The sequence below is a fragment of the Callorhinus ursinus genome, unplaced genomic scaffold, assembly GCF_003265705.2.
Source record: "Callorhinus ursinus isolate GAN/ISIS: 27379988/994484 unplaced genomic scaffold, GSC_fseal_2.0 scaffold8, whole genome shotgun sequence".
NCBI lineage: Eukaryota > Metazoa > Chordata > Mammalia > Carnivora > Otariidae > Callorhinus > Callorhinus ursinus.
In genome coordinates this window covers 7723477-7746122 of record NW_027397070.1, presented here as the reverse complement: position 1 = coordinate 7746122, position 22646 = coordinate 7723477, and the positions used below count along the sequence as shown (strand labels likewise).

Below are 22646 nucleotides of genomic sequence, written 5' to 3'. Positions count from 1 at the left end.
CTAAGTTGCCCAGCTATAGAAACAGCAAGATGTTGGGATGATTTTTCAGACTTATTTGTGATAGTAAAAGGTGAAAAATTTATTTGATCTGAAGAGAAACCAGAGTATTTATTTGTGTTTTAAAGATGCAATTAAAGTTGTGTTGATTTGGATTTTTTTTTAAAAAGCTAGACCTAAGATTTAAAAATATTGAGTGTGAGTGTGTGTGTGTGTGTGTGTATGTGTGTGTGTGTGTGTAAGTGAGTTTGTGGGGGAAGGAAAAGGATGGCATTATGGCTTGGACAAGTAAGAGAATGGTGGAGCAGTTCACCAAGGTAGGGACAGAAAAGGAAGGAGGAGAGGGTTTGGGAAAACACAACCATCCTTACTGAAACCTTGGGAGGGGATGGATAAGCCTAGTGAGGGTCTGTGGGATAGGATGAAAGGAGGTCCAAAACAAGGAACCTGAGGGGGGAAAAATGGAAGAATGAACAGAGGGTGAACGACCCACAACCAAACCTAGGCAAACCAACAAAACACAAAACAAACAAAAAAACCAAAACAGCAAACAAAGCAAAGCTGAGCAGGGGTAGGTCAGAGAGGGAGGAGGAAAACCTAGAGTGTCCTTTCAAGAAACCAAGGGAGCAGGGTGTTTTTGGAATGAGGTGGTAGTCAACAGGCTATCTATCAGGGAAGGATTTGGCAGCAAGGCGCTGCGTGGTGTGTTTGGTGGAAGGCATTTCAGGAGTGCTGTGGGGCCCAGGACAGGTTGAAGTGGGTTGCTGAGTTACATCAGAAGTGGAGGCTAGGAGCCAAGACAACCATTTCAAGAATTTTTACTGTAAAGCGGAGGAGAGTGGAGTAGAAAGAATTCTACTAGAGAGGATATAATAATATAATTTTATTTTATTTTTATTTATTTATTTTTTAAAGATTTTATTTATTTGAGAGAGAGAGAAAGAGAGAGAGAGAGAGCCCATGAGGGGGAAGGGTCAGAGGGAGAAGCAGACTCCCTGCCAAGCAGGGAGCCCGATGCGGGACTCGATCCCGGGACTCCAGGATCATGACCTGAGCCGAAGGCAGTTGCTTAACCAACTGAGCCACCCAGGTGCCCCAATATAATTTTATTTTTATTTATTAAAAATTTTTTTGTGATAAAATATATGGAACATAAATTTACCACTTTATTCATTTTAAGTATACAATTCAGTGGCATTGAGTATATTCATGGTGTTGTGCAATTAACTGTCTAGTTCCCCAATTTTTTCAGCACCCCAATAGCAACTCTATACCCATCAGGCAATAACCCCCTAATCCTTCCTCCCTCTACCCCCTGGTAACTTCTAATCTTCTTTCTGTCTCTCTGAACTTGTCTATTGCAGATATTTCATGTAAGTGGAATCATTCAGTATTTGTCCTTTTGTGACTGATTTGTTTCACTTAACATAATGTTTTAAAGGCTCCTGTGTGTTGTAGCATGTATCAGAACTTCACTCCTTTTTATGGCTGAATAAGATTCCATTATATGTATATACCGTAAATTGTTTATAGATTCCTGTGTGGACACTTGGATTGTTTCTGCCTCTGGGCTATTGTGAATAATACTGCTAAGAACGTGGGTGTACAAGTGTCTCTTTGAGTACCTGTTTCCCCTTCTTTTGGATATATACCTAGGCCTGGAATTACTGGGTCATGTGGTGATTCTATGTTAACCGTTTTAGGAACAGTTTGTGACAGAGACTGTGACATTTTACATCCCCCACCAGCAAAGAATCAGGGTTCCATTTTCTCCACGTTATTGCAAACACTTGCTTTCTGTTTTATGTACGATTCTTGGACTTTAATAATGATAATACTTCTTCCCATCAGGGCTCTTGTGGACTCCCTCGCCTCTACCCCGCCTGCCAATTTTTATCTGTCCGTGAGGCATCATCTCCATTTTATAGGTGCAAAAACTGAGGCTTAGGCACATTCAGAAGTTTGCCTAAGATAAGTAAGTGCATTCTATCTCTTGGGGTAAAATCTATACAGCTGTAAAGACAGTATACACATATTCATCACTGGTCTTTATTTTTCCTTTCATTGAAATAAAACCAAAACCAAAACCAAACTAAACTAAAACTGAAACTAAAACCAAAATAGGAGCTAAAACTTGAAGCTGAAATGTGTAAGATCACAGAGCAACCTGCTATTCAAGACACATGCGGCTTTTACTATGTGGACTACCAGGCAGTGAAAACCTGTATTAATACACCCGGCAGCTACATTTGATAAAATTGTTAGAGAATAGATCTTAATAACATAAAATAACTGCGTGAATTTGATCTGTGAATGAAGAGTTTTCCATTTTGTGTAGTTCTTCAAACTCTTTTGAACATTCACACCATTGGTGAAAATAAAGTTGATCACATATTCCTCTATATGTGATCTATATTAATAAATGATACTGTAGTAATACAACTTATAAGTTATAAAATAAATTATAAAATAAAAACAACATATTTTATAAAGGTAAGAATAACAATTTGAAATTATTGACTGAACATAATCATTTTCTTTCTCTATACAGTGGTTTTTCTTGCTCATTTCTGGGCTTGGTGAACCTCTTGTGTAAATTACTGATAAAAAAATGGCTAACAGCCATCTTGTGTGATATGTTCAGGCACTTTTTTAAAACAAATATTTAAAACATCCATTGTATGTGAAAGGTATTTACTCAAATTAATTCACAAGTGCATGTTGAATATTTATTACATACAAAGCATTTTTGTACATATTGTGATCTTGCTTTGCTCTCTGCAAAATATACAATAAAGTTTAATTGTAACTATATCCAGCTAAAGTTCCAAAAGCTTGCCCTTGAGGAAGTGCCTCTAATTGTAGGAGAAAAGAAGTATAAGCAACATCAAATTTACTTATAAAGCAACCTTTGCAACCTTCATCTATAACTTGTGTTTAAATTGTCTTTGGAAAAGGGAATGAGGTGGTAATTTATCACATGAAGTTGTTTGTGCTGATGTTTTGGCATTTTGAAGAAAAGCACAAGTACATAAAATCTAATAGATTGTCAAGGGGAAATTGGCAAAGCACTCTGTGTGATCTCAGGAAAATACTGTCTAAAATACATATGTATTTTTTAATAACCTGAATTCACTTGAGTATGTTTCTGCTTTAACTGCTTTTGTGCATCGATTTGCTCCATAGCAACTGCCTAACAACTATTCTAAAGGGGAAGAAAGAAAAGGAAGATATTTGGTGTGGAGATTTTGAGTCAGCTTTTGAGTCAGCTGTTGTCCTTTTGACCATAGTAATTAATTAAGAAGATTTGAAATGTATTTTTGTGGTTACATTTTATGTACGTTAGTGATTTTTTCCTGAATGGTGTGTTTTTGTTTTTTCATTGGGTAAATAAATGAATTTCCTCTCTGGAAACAAAATCAGATTCAATTTTTTTAAGGTCAGAATGCATAAACTTTTTGCTCAGTGGCTCTTGAAACTCTCATGGCTCCGTGCAGGTGACTGTCTAGCTAAATTCGAGAGATGACACTAATGAGTAAGAAGAGTGACATTATGGGAACAGCTTATCAGTGAATACAGCTACTGTTATACTAGATCTGGAATAAGGAAAAGATGACAGTTTTCCATTTGTGTAGGAGAGTCAGGAACACTTTCTAAGTGTGTTTCACATTTTTTTACATACCCTTTTCACCCTTATTTTAACAAGATTAGTAGATGGTAATTTGGGCCAAGAGGTTTACCATTTCATGCAGAGCTGACCGTATTTCCAAACATGTTATCATCTCTTTTAGAAAATAGGTTAATATGGGTGAGTCAGGAGGACCCAGACCTAGAAACAAATACTTTGGCAGACAGTTGATATAAAGCAAGTAAGAACACTTAACTATCATACTCAGACTGTGGGTCTAGAACTTCTCTTTGAAATGATGGTGGTGATGGTGATGATGCTGATAAGAACAGCTAATGTTTACTAAGAATTGACTGGAACCTACTTTGCTAAGAGCTTGGTATGTATTATCTCATTTAATCCTCAGAACTTTGCATGCATTGTCTCACTTATCATGAGTTACTCATAATTCCCTTTTTATAGATGGGGAAACAGATGCAGTGAGTTGTTCAAGGTCACATATTTAATTGCCAAGTCAACTTAAAAACTCAGGCGTCCTGACCACAGAGACTGGGTCTGTGACACTCTACTGCCTCTAATTTTGGTGATACATTTTTTGGCAGATGGTGATCACAGAAGTTGCTTTAAGTCACAACTCTCAAGTACTCTTTTTTTCTAAGGCCAAACTGTGTAGCTTTTACCCCCCCCATATTATATTATCGCTTTTGTAGTTTTAAAGAGGAAGGTGTGAAAATTTGAAATGTTATCTATTCTCATTTAATTTCCTACTTTACATGGAGAGCGTATCATACCCAGATCTAAATGTCATTACCATTTGCTTCTCACACTTAACGAAAGGGAAAGTATACGCTCAGTTTTGAGCAGAGGCTCCCTTGTAGGAGTATAACAGTGCTCAGCAAAGTTTTGGCACTTGTGTTTGGCAAAACATCCCAGGCAGATGAATGATTCATATGGCAGGAGCACTGCTACTCGGAAAGGTGCATTAATATGAATATTAACACCTCAAAGTGTTTGTGAAATAACCTTAATGGAAGGACTAGAATATTGACAAAACATTATCAAAAAATTATTCTATATTTAACAGGTAAAGATACAAAGAGTAATTTATTGCAGAAGTCTGTGATGATTCAGTTCCAAATTGAATGTGACGTCTGTAATTATACTTTAGAAGAATATTAAACAATATGGATGTGATATCTGATTCTTAAATATCATCATTACACTGAGTTCTAAATATAATCTATCTATAACCATACTTAACAGATATTACTATGTGACAAGCAATACTTAGATGTAACAAGAAAGAAATGGAAAATTCAAATTTATGTGATTTCAGAATAATTCTTAGCATTGCTTCAGGGGTTATTAAGACAAATGGAAGGGATTTTTACAAGGTATAGTTCAGTTGCAGTTTTATTCCTCAGAATTCACATTATTGCCACAGCCTACGAATGACAAACATTTGTGGACTATGGCAGCAATCTGTTGGGTGTTTCAATCTATTTTGAGCTGAAATTGATTAGCACTTTATGAAAAGTGTACAGAAAATTGCCATGCTTATCAAGGCAAATCAAGCCATAATTCTGCCTTTTTTTTTGTACACCTGCAGCTATGAATATTTTTTGGTGGATACATTGAGATGTGCTCAAGAATATACATATTGGACTGCATATCATGCAATTTATTCTGATCTTACTGACAGTTTGCAAACAAAACCTCAAAACAAGATGCAACTGTGTGCAGCTCCCGAACTGTAGGTTCTGATTTTGGCATCCATGAATGCACAAGGAAAGGGGCCTACAGCTGAAGAGGTGTGCTTTTGCTCATCTTACTGTGAAATATAATCTGGGCATTTGTTTGATGGATTTCATGAAATATGGAGGAAATCTGAACTGAGGGTAAGAGTTTCATCTGATTGCCTTTATTTTTACCCCACCTTGGTAATACTAAGGAGAAGAAATGAAAATAACCTGGAGTTGATGACTCTAGTGACGTAAGATAACCACATTCAAGGGGAGTCGTTAAGAATGAGGAAAAGGAGGAAGTGAGCAGTGATGGTGAATTTCATATTTTGAGAGGAAGAGCCCTTTCTGTGGCAATACCTTCAAAGAAAAACAAGTATTGTAAGCAAAAAGAAAAGGAGGACGACCATGGATACATGAAAGTCAGTGTTATTCGACATACTTTTAAAAAACAGAAAAACAGGGACACCTGGGTGGCTCAGTCTGTTAAGTGTCTGCCTTTGGTTCAGGTCGTGATCTCAGGGTCCTGGGAGGGAGCCCCCCATCAGGCTCCCTGCTCAGCGTGGAGCCTGCTTCTCCCTCTCCCTCTGCTGCTCCCCCTGCTTGTGTGCTCTCTCTCAAATAAATAAATAAATCTTAAAAAAAATAAAAACAGAAAAACAGTGTAGAAATAGGCTAGTCTTCATGTTGTCACTCTCAGGCAGAGGTGAGAATAAATATCATCAGATTTAAAAAAAAAGAAAGAAAATCGTTGAAAATTTACAGGTTCTATGGAATGAGCTAATTACCTGAAGTTCATTTTAATTCCAGCAAATGTTGTAAGTTGCTACTTAAAAGTCCCATGTTGTGTGCAGGTCTTTTACTTTATGCCTGGCTCTATCTAGAGAAGGATCCTGAATCATTTGCTAAGTTCTAGATCTGCAATGAGTCTTCTGATGAAATTCTGTATTTTATATGAAAACACATTTTAAATAAAAATTTTAATCTTAAAAAACTTTTTAGATGTTTGTAATGAAAAAAAGGAAAAGGAAAATTGAAATCATTCATGATGCTAACACTCAGACTATATCATTCCACTCTTTTTATCATAGATTTGATGTGGTAAACTGTTTTGGGATTTGCTTTGTTGCATAATACACTATGAACCTATTCCTGTGTCATTAAATACTCTCCTGTGATACTATATTTAGAAAATATTCAGTTTTTTTTTTTTAATCAGGTGGACTTTCCAATGTTATCGTATGGATTTCCAACAACCAGTCTCTGCATGGTTGGATGTTTAGGTATTTCCAGTATTTTGCAATTAACAATAGTAATAATTTTTATCATCATCATGGACATTAAAAAAACATACTGAGGTGAAATTCTTGTAACAGTCACAGTGTTGTACATTTCACCACCTGTCTCTACTTCCAGAGCATTTGCATCACTCCAAAGAAACGCCTTATCCAGTAAGGGGCATTTCTGTTTCTGGCCTTAGCCTAACTTTCCACCATTGTCTCTCCCCTCCTCAGGTTTTTTCCAGTACCCAGACCAACCTTGTGAATTCCTGCTCTATCCCCTTTGTCAGTTGCATTACTGTCCATTTCCCTTCATCCATTATTCAAATCCAAGTCAATTCTCACGTCATTTGTGGAAACCTCTCTTACCAACTCAGCCGCCATGATCTCTCTCTTCTGAAAACTATTTGCACACATGTCTGTACTATTCATGTGACTCATTTTTCATCTTACAATGCTATTCCAGTAGCATGTGTTGCCCATAAATTATATTGCAAACAATTTCCGTTTTGCTAGAGTGGTATCTTAACTATTTTATGTTCCCTGATGTTTGTCTTAGTACATGGCACAACAGAAATGCACAATAAATTCTTCTCAAATGAATTAAAATTCATTTTTCCCTCTACAGACCTTAGCATAGTGCTTAACATAGAGTCCCAACAAATATTTACTGATTGATTTAAACATATTTATACTTTTACCTAATTATCTCTCTTGAGGTCAAGGTTCTGCATAACTAACAGCTTTGTAAACAAGTACTGTATGTACTCTGATTTATATGACCTTATTTAGGAGATTCATTTTTAAATACTGAGATTTATTGAACAAGGCAGTATTCATATGTAAATCAGTCTTTCTTTCTGTCTTTCTTTTTTTCTTTCTTTGAGCTTGGCCTAGTCTTTTCTCATCCTTCATATTTCTATGTGTGATGTTTATTTACATATGGCATTTCCACCTGTGGGACTACAAAGTGTAGGATTATGTTTTTGTTTTTGTTTTCCTAATGGCACTAGTGGCTAGTAGCTTCAGAGAAGGTTTCATATTGACTGTGGGCCCTTCTTGGCAATTGTTTCTGATATCTCAGAGCTCATTTTCCTAGAGATAAAAATTACATGATTTCTTTCTAAGTGTATTTGCTTTGCACTTTTGTCCATGTTGGTTGGACTCTGTAAGTGGAATGCGTGTTTCCATAGGAACTAGAAATAATAAATTGATATTACTATGCCTAGAGTTTCATTGTTCTGTGAAGACATTTCTGAAGCAAGAGAATGTGAATTTATCCAAGTAATCTGTCCATTTGGCTTTTTATAATAATGTATATTTTTGAAAATTTCCACTTTACTCCAAGAAAATAACTTTCTCTTCTTCATTACTTTTGAGGAAAAATTCCTATTGTGAATTGATGAATTTTTCACCCCCCTTTACCCTCTTACATGATTCCGTGAAAAGCAGATGAAAAACAAATGCAGTGAAGATCAGATTCAGAGCTAAATCTCTCAAAGTGTATTTCCTTCCATATATTTCTGGTGGACTTTTTTACAGCATAAGGGCCACCATTTATTTTTATTGTTCTTGTAATCAGTGAATAGGTTGAGCTTAATTTTATTGACACTCCTTTTTAAAACAATTCAGCCTGATTTCAGAAGTGACATATTTTGCATCGGAGAGGACTAAACTATGCAAAGTGGCATCCTTTGAGGAATGCTCATTACCAGAGTGGCAACAAGGAACTCAGCTCAAGCAGTTCCTATAGTGATTGCAAACTGGCTCACTTCCCAGCTCTTAACAATTTCAGTGTGGGTTTCTCTTGATTGACCATCAGTCTTCGGCATCTCTAAACACATATATTATACACACACACACACACACACACACACACACACACACACACACACACACACTTGGCCAGACACAAGATAAACAAACAAAGACTCTTATTAAACTCCAGGAACAGCTTACACAGAGTGGTTTAATCCTTTTTGTATATAAAAAAGATCCCTGCTCTGCTCTGCTATTTTAGAATATGGAAAGTCTATAAAGCTTGACTCTAAATTTCGGAAGGCATAGTCAACTGTAGAATGTTTTTGAGTGGTCCAGATATTCAGGGTCTATGACTAACATTCTCCCGACATAGATTCTCTCTAGTCTAAAACACATTTGCCAGACTAATCGTTCTGAGACTGATTTGTGACTGCCGCTTCCAGCTTCAAAGGTTGTTGGCTCACTTATCCATTACTTCTGTCATTTATTTTTGGGACATTTAGCACGTGCCAGGTGCTATACTAGATGGAGTGTCAGAATTCTGCTTTATATAGCTCCATACCTATTTTTTTTATTATTGTGTTATGTTAATCACCATACATCACATCATTAGATTTTGATGTAGTGTTCCATGATTCATCGTTTGTGTATAACACCCAGTGCTCCATGCAGAACGTGCCCTCTTTAATACCCATCACCAGGCTAACCCATCCTCCCACCCCTCTCCCCTCTAGAACCCTCAGTTTGTTTTTCAGAGCCCATCGTCTCTCATGGTTCGTCTCCCCCTCCGATTTACTCCCCTTCATTCTTCCCCTCCTGCTATCTTTTTCTTTTTCTTTTTTTAACTTATAATGTATTATTTGTTTCAGAGGTACAGATCTGTGATTCAACAGTCTTGCACAATTCACAGCGCTCACCATAGCACATACCCTCCCCAATGTCTATCACCCAACCACCCCATCCCTCCCACCCTCCCACCACTCCAGCAATCTTCAGTTTGTTTCCTGAGATAAAGAATTCCTCATATCAGTGAGGTCATATGATACATGTCTTTCTCTGATTGACTTATTTTGCTCAGTGTAATACCCTCCAGTTCTATCCACATCGTTGCAAATGGCAAGATTTCATTCCTTTTGATGGCTGCATAATATTCCATTGTATATATACCACATCTTCTTTATCCATTCATCTCTTGATGGACATCTTGGCTCTTTCCACAGTTTGGCTATTGTGGACATTGCTGCTATAAATATCAGGGTGCACGTATCCCTTTGGATCCCTACATGTGTATCTTTTATATAGCCCCATACCTATTCTGCCCCGAGCACCTGCTATAAATATCAGGGTGCACGTACCCCTTTGGATCCCTACATGTGTATCTTTTATATAGCCCCATACCTATTCTGCCCCGAGCACCGTGCCCCGAGCACGGTGCCATCTCTGTGAACCACAGTGACAGTCATCTCATAACAACATAGATTTTACTGTGTTACCTACCCTCCTGTTTAAAACATTTCCATGAAGTCCAGTTATAATTGGCCTAAGATTCAAACTCCTTATCACAGTTCAGAAAGCCTTGTATGATGTGGCCCCTGCCACCTGTCTGACCTTTCCTTCTGTTCTGTCCCTTGACCACCGTGTTCCAGCCACACTGGCCGCCTTTCTGTGCCTCAAAGAGGCCAGGATCTTTCTCGCCTACAAGCCTTTGTACATGCTGTTCCCTCTGACTGGAACACCCTATCCCCTTCTTGCCAGAGTTGGCTCCTTCTCCTCCTTCGTGTCTTATCTGAAATGTCGCTCCTCCGAGAGTTTTCCTCTGACTGTGCTATATAAATAGGCCTCCTCATAACTCTCTTGTTATACTCTGTTTATCTTATAGCACCTTCAAAGTTCTAAGTTTATATTTATTTGCTTTATTTAATTTATGCTGCCTTCTCTAAAGAATGATATTGGGAGGGGTTTATAGACTGTGAGAGTAAAGTTTCTCTCAGGTTGAAGAGAAGGTGTAGCAGAAGGGAAGTTTTGAGAGGGCCAGAAATTAAACAGTGTGAGAAGATTACTTCCAAGATTTTATTTTATTTTGTTTAAAGATTTTATTTATTTATTTGAGAGAAAAGGGGGAGGGCCAGAGGGAGAAGGAGACTTCATGCTGAGCAGGGAGCCCAATGTGACACTCCATCCTGGGACCCCAGGATCATGACCTGAGCCAAAGGTAGACGCTTAACCGACTGAGCCACCCAGGTGCCCATCTTCTAAGATTTTAAATGTGCATCAGTTATCAGGACAGCTTTTGGGGTGAGGCTGCGGGTGTAGGAGGCCATTGTCAAGTGGAGATGAAATGAAGGCTCATAGAGTTGAGTGTATACCGCAAGCCAAACTTCACTGGGCATTGGGTATATAAGCCTCAAAACAAAATCCAAATTGTATATTTTTACCACCTTTGTTGTAAATTAATTGGCCATATATGCATGTTATTTCTGGGATTTTTGTTCTGTTCTGTTGATCTATGTGTCTGTTTTTATGCTAGTACCATACTGTTTTGACAGCTTTATAATATAGTTTGAAATCAGGGAGTGTGATACCTCCAGCTTTGTTTTTCTTTCTCAAAATTTCTTTGCTTCTTTGGGATCTTTTTTTAAAGAGATTTTATTTATTCATTTATTCCAGAAAGAGGGAGAGAGCATGTGCACTTGGGAGTGGGTGGAGGGTCAGAGAGGGAGGGAGAGAGAGAATCTCAAGCAGAATCTATGCTGAGCATAGAACCTGATGCAGGGCTTGATCTCATGACCCTGAGATCATGACCTGAGCCAAAACCAAGAGTCTGATGCTTAATTGACCTAGCCGTCCAGGTGCCCTGCTATTTGGGGTCTTTTGTGGTTCCATACAGATTTTAAGATTATTTCATTTTTGTGAAAAATGCCAATGGAATTTTGACAAGCATTGCACTGAAACTGTACTACACTTTGGGTAGTATGAACATTTTAACAAGATTTTTCTTCCAGTCCATGAGCATGGAATATCTTTTCATTTATTTGTGTCTTTTTCAGTTTCTTCCATCAGTGTCTTTCACCTTCTTGGTTAAATGTACTCTTAGGTATTTTATTCTTTTGATGCAATTGTAAATGGATTATTTTCCTGATTTCTTTTTCTGATTGAAACGACAGATTTTTGTATATTAATTTTGTACCCTGTGACTTTACTTTTTAGTTTTAAGAATTTTTTGGTGGAGTGTTCAGCGTTTTCTATATATCGTGTCATGACATCTGCAAATAGTGAGTTTTACTTCTTCCTTTCCAATTTGGAAGCCCTTTATTTCTTTCCTTGCTTAATTGTTGTGGCTAAGACTTCTAATACTGTCTTGAATGAAAGTGGGGGTAGTAGCCATCCTTGCCCAGGCCTTTCCTTGCCATTCCTTGTCTTAGTGGAAGAGTTTTCAGTATTTCACCATTGAGCATGATGATAGCTGTGGGTTTGTTATATATGGTATTTATTATGTTGAGGTGCATTCCGTTTATACCCATTTTGTTGAGTTTTTATCACAAATGAATGTTGAATTCTGTCAAATGGTTTTTCTGCATCCACTGAGATGATTATGTGATTTTTATCTTTTATTTTGTTAATGTGCTGTATCATGTATCATGATTTGCAAGTGTTGAACCATCCTTGTTCATTCCTGGAATAAATCTCACTTGATTGTTATGTATGATCCTTTTAATATATTGTTGAATTTGGTTTATTAATATTTGTTGAGGATTTTTGTATCTGTGTTCATCAGGGATATTAGTGTGTAATTTTATGATGAAAAAGGCAAGAATATACAACGGGGAAGGGACAGTCTCCTTGATAAATGGTGTTGGGAAAACTGGACAGCCACTTGTAAAAGAAGGGAACTAGACTACTATCTTACACCATACACAAAAATTAACTCAATGGATTAAAGACTTGAATTTAAGACCTGAAACTCCTAGAAGAAAACATAGGCAACAAACTCCTTGACATTTGATTTGGTGATGATTTTTTGGACTTGACTCCAAAAGAAAAGGCAACAAAAGCAAAAATATAAACAAGGGGAACTATCTCAAACAAAAAGCTTCTGTGCAGCAAAGAAAACTATCAATAAAATGAAAGGCAGCCTACTAAATGGGAAAAAATATTGGCAAATAATATATCTGGTAAAGGGTTAATATCCAAAGTATATAAACAACTCAACCCAATAGCAGAAATACAAACAATATGATTAAAAAAATGAGCAGAGATATTTCTCCAAAGAAGACATACAGATGGCTAACAGGCACATGAAAAGATGCTTACCATCACTAATCATCAGGGAAATGCAAATCAAAACCATAAGGAGATACCACCTCCCATGTATTAGAATGGCTATTGTCAGAAAGACAAGAAATAATAAATGTTGGTGAGGATGTGGAGGAAAGGGGACCTTGTGCACTGCTGGTGGGAATGTAAATTGGTGCATCCTCTATGGAAAATAGTATTGAGATTCCTCAAAAAATTAAAAATAGAACTACCATATAATATAGCAATTCCATTTCTGGGTATTTATCTGAAGGAAAAAACCCACTAATTTGAAAATATATATGCGCACCTATGTTCATTGCAACATTATTTGTAATAGCCAAGACTTGGAAACAACCTAAGACTTCATCAATGGATAATGGATAAAAATGTGGTGTGTGTGTACATATACATATATATATAAAATACCACTCAGCCATAAAAAGCATGAAATTGTGCCAATTGCAATAACATTGATGGGCCTTAAGAAAATTATGCTAAATGAAATAAGTCAGACAGGGAAAGACAAATACTGTGAGATTTCACTTACATATGGAATCTAAAAAACAAGAAAACAAAACCATGCATACAGAGAACAGAACGGTGGCTACTAGAGGAGACGGGGTCGAGGGTGGACAGATTAGGTGAAGAGAGTCAAGAGGTTTCAATTATAAAAATTTTCAGTTATAAACTTTTAATTAAAATAAATAAGTACAGCATGTTGACTATAGTTAATAGTATTATAGAGAATACTTGAAGATTGCCAAGAAAGTAAGTCCTAAAATTTCTTTTCACAAGAAAAACTTTTTTTTTGTACTTTTTGTACATTTTTGTATTCAAGGCTAATCAGTCTATGTTTCTTTCTTTCAGGCAGTTCTAAAATAATGGCAGTATACTTTCTAAATTTCCATGGATTGTTTTCTATCACTTTACTTATGTGACCTTTCACAATGACTAATGTATAATGAATATCATCATTCAACATGGTTGAATAATAGTATTTTTCATTTTAATTTTTGGATAATGCAACATTCTAGATTTTTTTTTTAAAAACATAGATTACATTGGGGAACTTGGGTGGTTCAGTCAGTTAAGCATCTGCCTTCAGGCTCAGGTTATGATCCTGGGATCCTGCGATCAAGCCCTGAGTCAGACTTCCTACTCAGCGGGGAGCTGCTTCTCCCTCTGCCTCTGCCACTCCTCCTGCGTGTACTCTCTCTCTCAAATGAACAAAATCTTTAAAAAAAATTAAATTACATTTAAAGAGTATTGAGTACAAGGTAATGTTCATTGATTAAAAGGTACTTTCTAAGGTCTCATATAAGTTGTCATTATTAACAAGTATTATTGTGTCTCAGATGTATGGAAGTTAATGGACAGTTTTCTTAATAAAATACAGGATTAGCAGAGGGTTTGTTGTAACAGGTAATATGGAGAATAGCCAGGTGAGTGGAGTTTGGGATTTCCTGCCAGTACCTGAAACAACATAGAGATAGGGCAAATGGCAAGACATACCTAACTAAAACATTTTGGTGGCCATTTTGATTTCCTCATTTGTAGGATTTTTGAAAACTTACTCATTCAGCAAATGTTTGTTTAGTGCCTGTTACATTGTGTTGGAGGGTAGAGGTAATTACAAAGAGAATAAGACAAGCACAGTCATCCACCCCCATGATGCATACATTATCTTCAGTATGCAATTGAGCATGCAATTTTTTGGCACCTACCTCTCTTACATTTTGTATATTAATTTCATATGATCACTAAGTACTCCCAGACTGATGGATATTATCGTAAATATATGGTAGCAGTTTTGTGTATATTTTTATAATTAGATGTTGCTTGCACACATGACTTTGTGTTCCAGAAAAATACAGAAAATAGTTGAAGATCTGAAAAGACTACTATAATTTCTCAGTTCATTTAAGATACAGCTCTTTGAGGAAAAACCTGATCAAGTAATTTGAACATTGGCTCAAAGATCAAACTTAGGGACAATTCAAGAGCATCCTCCAGCAAACTGTGAGAAATCTAGTGGTAAGTTTATTCAAATGGACTGTTAACTATAGTCTTCTTTTTCCTTTATTTCTCTGTCCTTTCTACCTTAATCCCAAGGTCTTGGGATTTTAAGTAAATTGCTCCTTTTTAAAAAAGATTTGTTTATTTATTTTAGAGAGAGAGAGAGAGAAGGTCTGAGCAAGTGTGGAGCGGGGTGGGGAGTGGGGGGAGAGGGGAACAAGCAGACTGTGCTGAGCGCAGAGCCTGACATGGAGCTCCATCTCACAACCCTGAGATCTTGACCCGAGCCGAAATCAAGAGTCTTGCTTTAACCAACTGAAACATCCAGGCACCCATAAATTGATTCTTCTTAAAGTTATTTTCAGAGTGATTTGTTTTGGGTACCAAAATGTCCCTCAATTTATCTACATACTCATACTCACACTCTCCCTTTGCCTGTGTATGTGGTATGGTACATTTAAGTGTCTGTTCTGAGCCTTTGCAATACAAAAATGACAATACACTTTTGGTAAAAAGGACTGGTATTCTTAGGAGAAAAAGTAGCTTGCTTCTTTTTTTTTCTTCATGCTGCCTCTACTAAGGGTCTATGGGAAAGAATAGGTATTGGACCCAGAGCACTGGACTGCCTAAGACGTACTTTGCATACGCTTCGAAGTCAGATAGAATGTGCCTTCTTTTGAGAGTCAGGGTCTACATTTAAAAGGGAGAATTGGATTAGTTGGTAGATAAATTGAGATTCCATGTTCAGGTACCCTTAAAGACTTTTAAATGCGGGCTTTACTGTTTAGATATTAGGTGAAACTCTCCCCATATTACTGTCTTTGATTCCTTCTGTAGATTTATAAGGATATCTTCTGACCAAGTTACATTGGCAGGAATATTAGTATGTTATTAGTTGAATTCCCATATAGTCATTGCCCAGTAATGAGCATATGTCCCAATTAATGTGATTTAGTTCTACTTTTTAACTGGTAAAATAAATACTCTTTAGTATCTTGCTTTAGAGATGGATTCATTGGTTTACAACTGATACTATACATTCATATTTTAAAAATGAGTATTTTTACTGTAAAATTGTATCATATCATTTAAATTTACCTTAAAAATATTTTAGCTGTTCTTATAGTTCCTCTATTTCCTAGAACTAGCTAAAATTGCTGTTATTCTTTTGTGGTTTTTGAGATCATATTGTCTTACCTTAGATTCTCTGAAAAACTGTATGCTTTACTGAGTTTTCTTGGGGAAAAAGTGTGTATTTCAAGTCACTGTTTTCTAAGGTAATGGATAATGTCCAAATATGAAAAACAGATCTGGAGAGAAAGGAAAAACATGAATTGAAGATTTTTAAAAAATAAAAATTATTTCAGTAGCATCAGATTAGGATTGGAAGAGAGGAAGACAGGAGCACCTCAAGAACAAAAATGAACAGAAACCATGGTTCTTATACTTGGAAGTGAAGATTGGGGAGAAAAGAATTTGTATGTTTAAATATTATTTCCTGATGGGAACTTACCCTGTCCTTTTATACTAGGTCAGGTGTGCCTCTTCTACTTTCTCTTAGTGCTAGGTACCTTTTCCTGCATGGCAACATTTGCAGTAGTAAATGTAATTATTTAATGATACTCTGTCTCTCCCTGGTAATCCAAGTAAACATCATGGAGCGTGGCACATGGGCTCAGTGCATTAAAAATACAACAAAAGAAAAATGTTGGGAAGACAGAAGAATAGAAAAAATAAGTGGTGTGCATGTTGTCATTTGAGAACAAGAGAATGCCTTTTGTTATGGTTCCCCAGATGAAAAACAGATAGTAGAACTGAAAAATAAGATGGCTTGCTTTCACCTCCAGGAGAGTGGTATATTTTCTTCACATGGATGAAGCATTCATTTGAAAACACTTTGTTTTGGATTCCACTGATTGGATTGGATTCCACTGATACAAAATACTTTTGTATCTGATATTCTGTTTTTTACCTTAGTCTTCCTATGAGGAGGTATGAGTAGATTTTATACTTCCTTATTGATTAAAACACAAAGTGAACCATACTGAAAAGATAATTAGGGAACCTTCCAAAATGCCCAGAGTAGGGAATTTAAAAAACTCTGATTTTTGACTTCAAAGCTGACTCTCTTCTGCCAGTTTTACTTAATACATCATTTTTCCCACTTGAGAGGTCAGTGAAGGAAAAACGGTGAGCCTCTGCTAGCTACAGCTGTTCAGTAAGGTTCTCAATGAAGAGTGGCAGCTTTAGTCCAACTAGTAGAAGGTTGCTCCTTCTCAAAGCCAGAGTTGACTTTGTTCTATGACACTACCAAAGAGGAAAATGTTTGGTGAAGATGTAAGATAGAGTTATATTTGGTATAGAAGCTTTTAGAAATGGTGTGTCAGGCTGCAGTTTGCAAGTCAGGGCACCCCTTACTAGAGGTAAGCTAAAACCAGCTCACTTGATGAGAAGTGGCATCAATCAGAGGGAAACTCCCATTTTGCTTTGCATTTTTACCCCAGCTATTACTCAGTAAAAGTTCTACTTGGTTTAGGAGGTGTCAGTTGTAGTTTATTTGGACTTCTTTTGTTATTTTTTTTCTAACTGAAAAATGAGTTTAATTTGGCTTGTTTCATATACTGTCAAATAATTTTTAATAAATATTAAAAAAAGTAGAAGTTGCAGGGGAGGGCCTATTTCATCTCGGCTTGAAAATTAGACTAGTCTATTTGTTTTAGTAAATGTAGAGAATGTAATCTGTCTCATTACAGAATTAAAACATAAGTGGGTAAGATAAAGATCTGGAAAGAGCTGGGAAGTTGATGTAGTGGAAAGTCTGTTGGCCCTGGAGTCAAACGATCTAAATTTGAGTGGAAGTTTATCTTATCGAGTGACCTTGGGATTGTCACTTAAATTATTTAAGCCTCAGTTGCCTTATTTATAAAAGTAAATTTAAACATTTACTTCAAAGGATAGGAGGTAATATTTATAAAAGCACTTTCTAAATTGCAAATGATTAAACACATGCAAGGTCTGACTATGAAATGAAAAAGGCATTTGTGATGTGTGTAAATCTTATAGTGACATCAGTAAGCAACAACTAAAATGATCTTAATTTCTAGAGCTGTAGCTGTAGAAGAAATAACTCTGTGTATCAGCTCTAGACAACAGCATCTCAGATGATATTTGAGCTCAGTGAACTTAAATTGGAGCTACCATGAAACCTCCACGTATTGCTTCTGAGCTTGGTTGCAACAAGTCTGAGAAGCCTGGTTAGACCTTTTGTTTTGCAGTCTCTACTGTTAGGAGCACTGCTATCATCTGTCTCACTTTATGTTAGGAAGAGTATCGCTGGGCGCCCTTCTGAGTTACACATTGCCTATGCAGTTTACATTGGATTTAATTCTTCCAGAATTTTTCCAGCAATAGCCAGAAATATTTTCTACGGTAGACCTTCTGCCCCTCCACGGCCTTCAGTGCAATACAGTGGTTCAGGCCTAAAATCTATGTATTTGTCTTATAATCATGATTATTTTTAGGAATAGCACTCAGAGCAGAAAGAAGTGTACTTGTTTGGAGATTGCAAATGTGGTGGATTTATTCATGTGTATTCTGAGTGGAATGTTTATTTTCTTGTCTTTCCCTTGTTGCCCGTAAGTTTCTAGGAATGAACGGTTGATTTGACTAGTGCTGAATGATATAAGAAATGTTCAAAATACCTACAAGAACCCTATAGTACATTTAGTTCAAAGATCAGTTTACTCATTCAGATTATGAAAAATATTAATTGTATGTTGTTTTACAGAAATATCTTAGACTAAGTTTATTATTTTTAAAAATATGGTATTTCCTGAGCACTGTTTTTACCTGATGAAGAATTACAAGTCTCTTTCTAGGCTTTGAGTGCTTATTCCTGAGTCATGTAACTTTATGATTATTAGTAATTAACTAATTACTAAATTCTCCTTTCCATCTTTAAATTCTTATAATGACATCAGGGTTATAAAATGAAGCTTGTTTTATTTCATTCATTTATCTAATGGGGAAGCTGGGTGGCTGAATATAAAAGAGACATTATTATCAGGCTCTTAAAGATTTATTTATTTATTTTAGAGGGAAGGGAGAGCATGAGTCAAGGGAGGAGCAGAGGGAGAGAATCTTCGAGCAGACTCACTGCTGAGCGTGGAGCCCACAAAGGGCTTGATCCCACTACCCATGAGATCATGACCTAAGCCAAAATCAAGGGTCAGACACTTAAGCTGCTGAGCCACCCAGGCACTCTGATGGCCTGATATATTTTGATAATTATCAAGCACTTAATGTGTGAGTCTGTTCAAGTAGAGAAATGGTCTACTATTTTATGTTAGTATAAATAATGAATATATTGGTCTAAGAAGATAATTTGGCCTGCCTTTTGCCATCGATGTAATAATCATGGACTTTTATAATTAAAAAGATAATAAATTATTAGAAATAAGTGGTATTGTCATTTGATTTCACTCCTATGTGGACTCTCAAAAACAAATGAATAAACAAACAAAAAGTAGAATCAGACCTGTAAGTATAGAGAACAAACTGATGGCTGCCAGAGTAAGGGGGATGGGATGTTGGGCAAAATTGGGGAAGGGAAGTGGGAGATACAGGCTTCCAGTTATGCAATGAATAAAAGTCATAAGAATAGAAGGTGCAGCATAGTTAGTGATATTATAATAGTGTTGTGTGGTGACAGATGGTAGCTATACCGTGAGCATAGCATAATGTATAGAGAAGTAGGATCACTATGTTGTACGCCTGAAACTCATGTAATATTGTGTGTCAACTATACTAAAAAAAATTAAAAGAAAAAAAAGACATAAATGGTATTGTGCCATTGTTCAAATAGGGAAGACTTCCCCAATATTGGAAGCAGTTGGTTCCTGGGGAGGTGACTTTCAGATACCAAATGTAAAGTACCTTGTAGTGTCCTCTCCCCTTATTTTTCTACATATCAGTATTTTTTTCTCCAGAAAATGAAATGGGAAGATCTTACAATTGCATTTATGTGATTTGCCTTCAGAGATCTTTTCAAAGAAAGAGGATAAGAAGTTTATGACACTGTAAAAAAAAAAACAGGGAAAGCCATTATATGGGTGGAATTTTCTATTTTTGGTGCAGGTGGAAACTCTCTTTGAAAGCTTGCCATTTTTCTAAAAAAAAAAAAAATTCTCAGAGAGAACTGGTGCCAAGGACAAACCCCAGTGTCATGACACGCTATCTCTAGTGTTTCAAAGGGATTGGTAGGGTGTGATTTAAAAGGACATGATCACAAGCCCAGACATAGTCTGGTCCTTGTGGGGTTTGAAATAAGAAGTGGAGACTGAGTGAGGGAAGGATCCAGAGTTTGTTCCTAAAGGCCTAGTGTTTACCCTCAGTGTGATATGAAGACATTTCCTATTCAGTTCAGTTACTCACTTGTTCAACAAATATGGGCTGAGCATCTGTGATTTGCCGCACAGTTTTAGGTGAAGACTTGAGGAGTGTGAGAAACAGTATATACCCTCATGGAGTTGATAGTCGAATGAGGAAGGCAGACATTGAATCAACAAATACATAAATATTATATTTATTATAAGGACTGATGATGTATTATGTATTATAACGTCTGATAATGATATGTGATTAGAAGAAAACCAGGATCAGGGGGGAGAGATTCATTAGGAGGCTGCCTTACCCTCCTTGTCAGGGAGGCCTTCCCTCCATTCATTCATTTAATCATCAGTTCACTTCATGAACTCTGCTACTGATCTAAGAAGAGACAATTATGGTTTCTGCTTCAGAGAGCCATTTGGGTGAGTTCTGTAGAACTTAGAACTCATTTTCCTATACAAAATAATGTTAAACAGATGAAGTTAAATTTCCTTGCTGGCTCGCAAAAATTCCCCTAACTCATGTTAAAACTTCACTGTGGTACCAGTGATGGACTCCTGCATTCTGGTGCTTGGGAGAAGGAAGAAACCAAGGCATTGGAAGGGAAAGAAGGAAAGGACTTCCTCCTCTTTCCTGGACGCCAGGCAAACATCTTGTGGGCAGATTTTTAAATCGGCTAGTTTGGGTTTCCCATTATTCTGTCAGATTTTCAGCCCCCCAGACTTTCTTTATTTCCCTCACAGTGCCCTTTTCAGTCCCATTCACCCTGTTCCACTCTTAGAAAGTGTTCCATGGCATTTTAGTATTTTCTTTATCTTTGGTTCTTCCTCAGGTACCATAGGAGGAGAGAAGTTTGATTGCACTACTCCCCGTAAGTGTATGAATGAGTAATGATGTGAGCATAACCCTAATCTGAACAAAGGAATTTGCATTCTTTTTTTTTTAAGATTTTATTTATATATTTATTTATTTGAGAGTGTGGGGGAGGAGCAGAGGGGGAGAGAGAATCTCAAGCAGACTCCACACAGCATGGAGCCTGATGCAGGGCTCAATCCTGGGACTCTGAGATCGTGACCTGAGTTGAAATCAACAGCCGGCCATTTAACCGACTGAGCCACCCAAGTGCCCCAGGGATTTGCATTTCTAAAGAGGATACTTGAATCGCTAATTGCTGGACTTGTAAGCTAACAAAGTTGGGTGAAAATACTCAAAATGTAGTGGAACTACTGTCAGTCAGGGGCCACCGGGTCGCGAAGGCCATTGCTTCCCTTTTGTCTACTATGGGGTAAGGTGTGCAACCTTGCCTTTCACCTTTTTTCTTTTCCTCCTATGAACAAACTGGAGTATTTTCCTCTGAGGGCTCCCCTGTCGGCAAGGGAAGAGAAAACAGGTACAGAAGGCACTTTTATTCTCTGCCTTTATAAGTTAGACATTTGTAGGTCAGAGGTGGTATGGGTAGATTTTGTTCTACTGAGGTAGGTAGTCTGGCCTGCCACCACATGCGGGGAGGAGCCAGGAACAATGACGGTAACAGTGGTTCTATCAGATTCTGTGTTTTCTGATTGTCTCATACGCTAGATATTTCACATGCATTCATGATTTTGTTCAGTTTCAGCCACAGTCCTCAGGGTGTGTAATTCGATCATCCACAGGGAAAGAAAGCTGAGAGGTTGAGTAATCTGCCCAGCGCAACATAGTAGTGGAGTTGGAATTAAGATTCAGGTTTGTTTGATCCTGAAGTCTCTTTTCTCCTCACCCCCGTTATCCCAGAAATAAGCCAGTGATGGTTCCAGAGAAATTCGTCCCTTGTTAGACTTGAGCTCTGTTAACTCAGGACCAACAAGCAGCTCCTGTGTCCTGGATGCTAGGCAGCTGGGTGAGCTATGGAAAGACTGACAGCTGGAGTTCCTTTTGATTTTACTCCTGTCAGCTCACCAGGCTACAGTCGGTTCCCACCTCAGGTAGTCACTCCCCAACAGGCCTCCGAGGCCTTCTGTGCTCAGTTTGGTCCTGAATTTGCTCTTTCCATTCTCTTCGGAGTATACAAAGTAGAAACATGGATCAGCTCATTAGTACAATGAGCTGACAGCCCGGTTGGTCCTTCTCATGCTCACTATTGACGGGGCCCTCCTGCTGCAGATTTTAGATAAAGTTTTCTTTATTATTCACGCCCTTTATCTGTTTGTATTTCTTACTCCATGGACACTTTCACTGATTGTTTACTTTTATTCCCCAAAAACTCTAATAAGAAATCTGTGGTTTTGGTGCCTCTGTTGTTCTGCTTAGGACCCTGACAGAGCTTTGGTTGTGGTTGTATTACCAGTTATTCAGGTATTTCAACAACTGGCCGCATCAATTTTTTTTCTTTTTCTTTTCTTTTTTGAGGAGGTTGGGGAATGGACACTGATGCCTGGGTTGCTATATTTGGAATGTAAAATGATACGCTTGGCTCAAGTGAAGAACTTGTAGACTTTGGCAAAGGATTTTTCTTTGTATAGACTGGCAGCCGCTTTTTGGTTTTCTAGTATTTTCTAGTCA

General features: G+C 37.2%; 1 protein-coding gene across 4 annotated transcripts in view; it reads left to right on the top strand.

Moving 5' to 3' along the window:
• The window catches only part of PRKD1 (protein kinase D1), a 318122-nt gene that overhangs the window by 50831 nt on the left and 244645 nt on the right, over positions 1-22646 (top strand). The gene's annotated exons all lie outside the window — the stretch shown is intronic.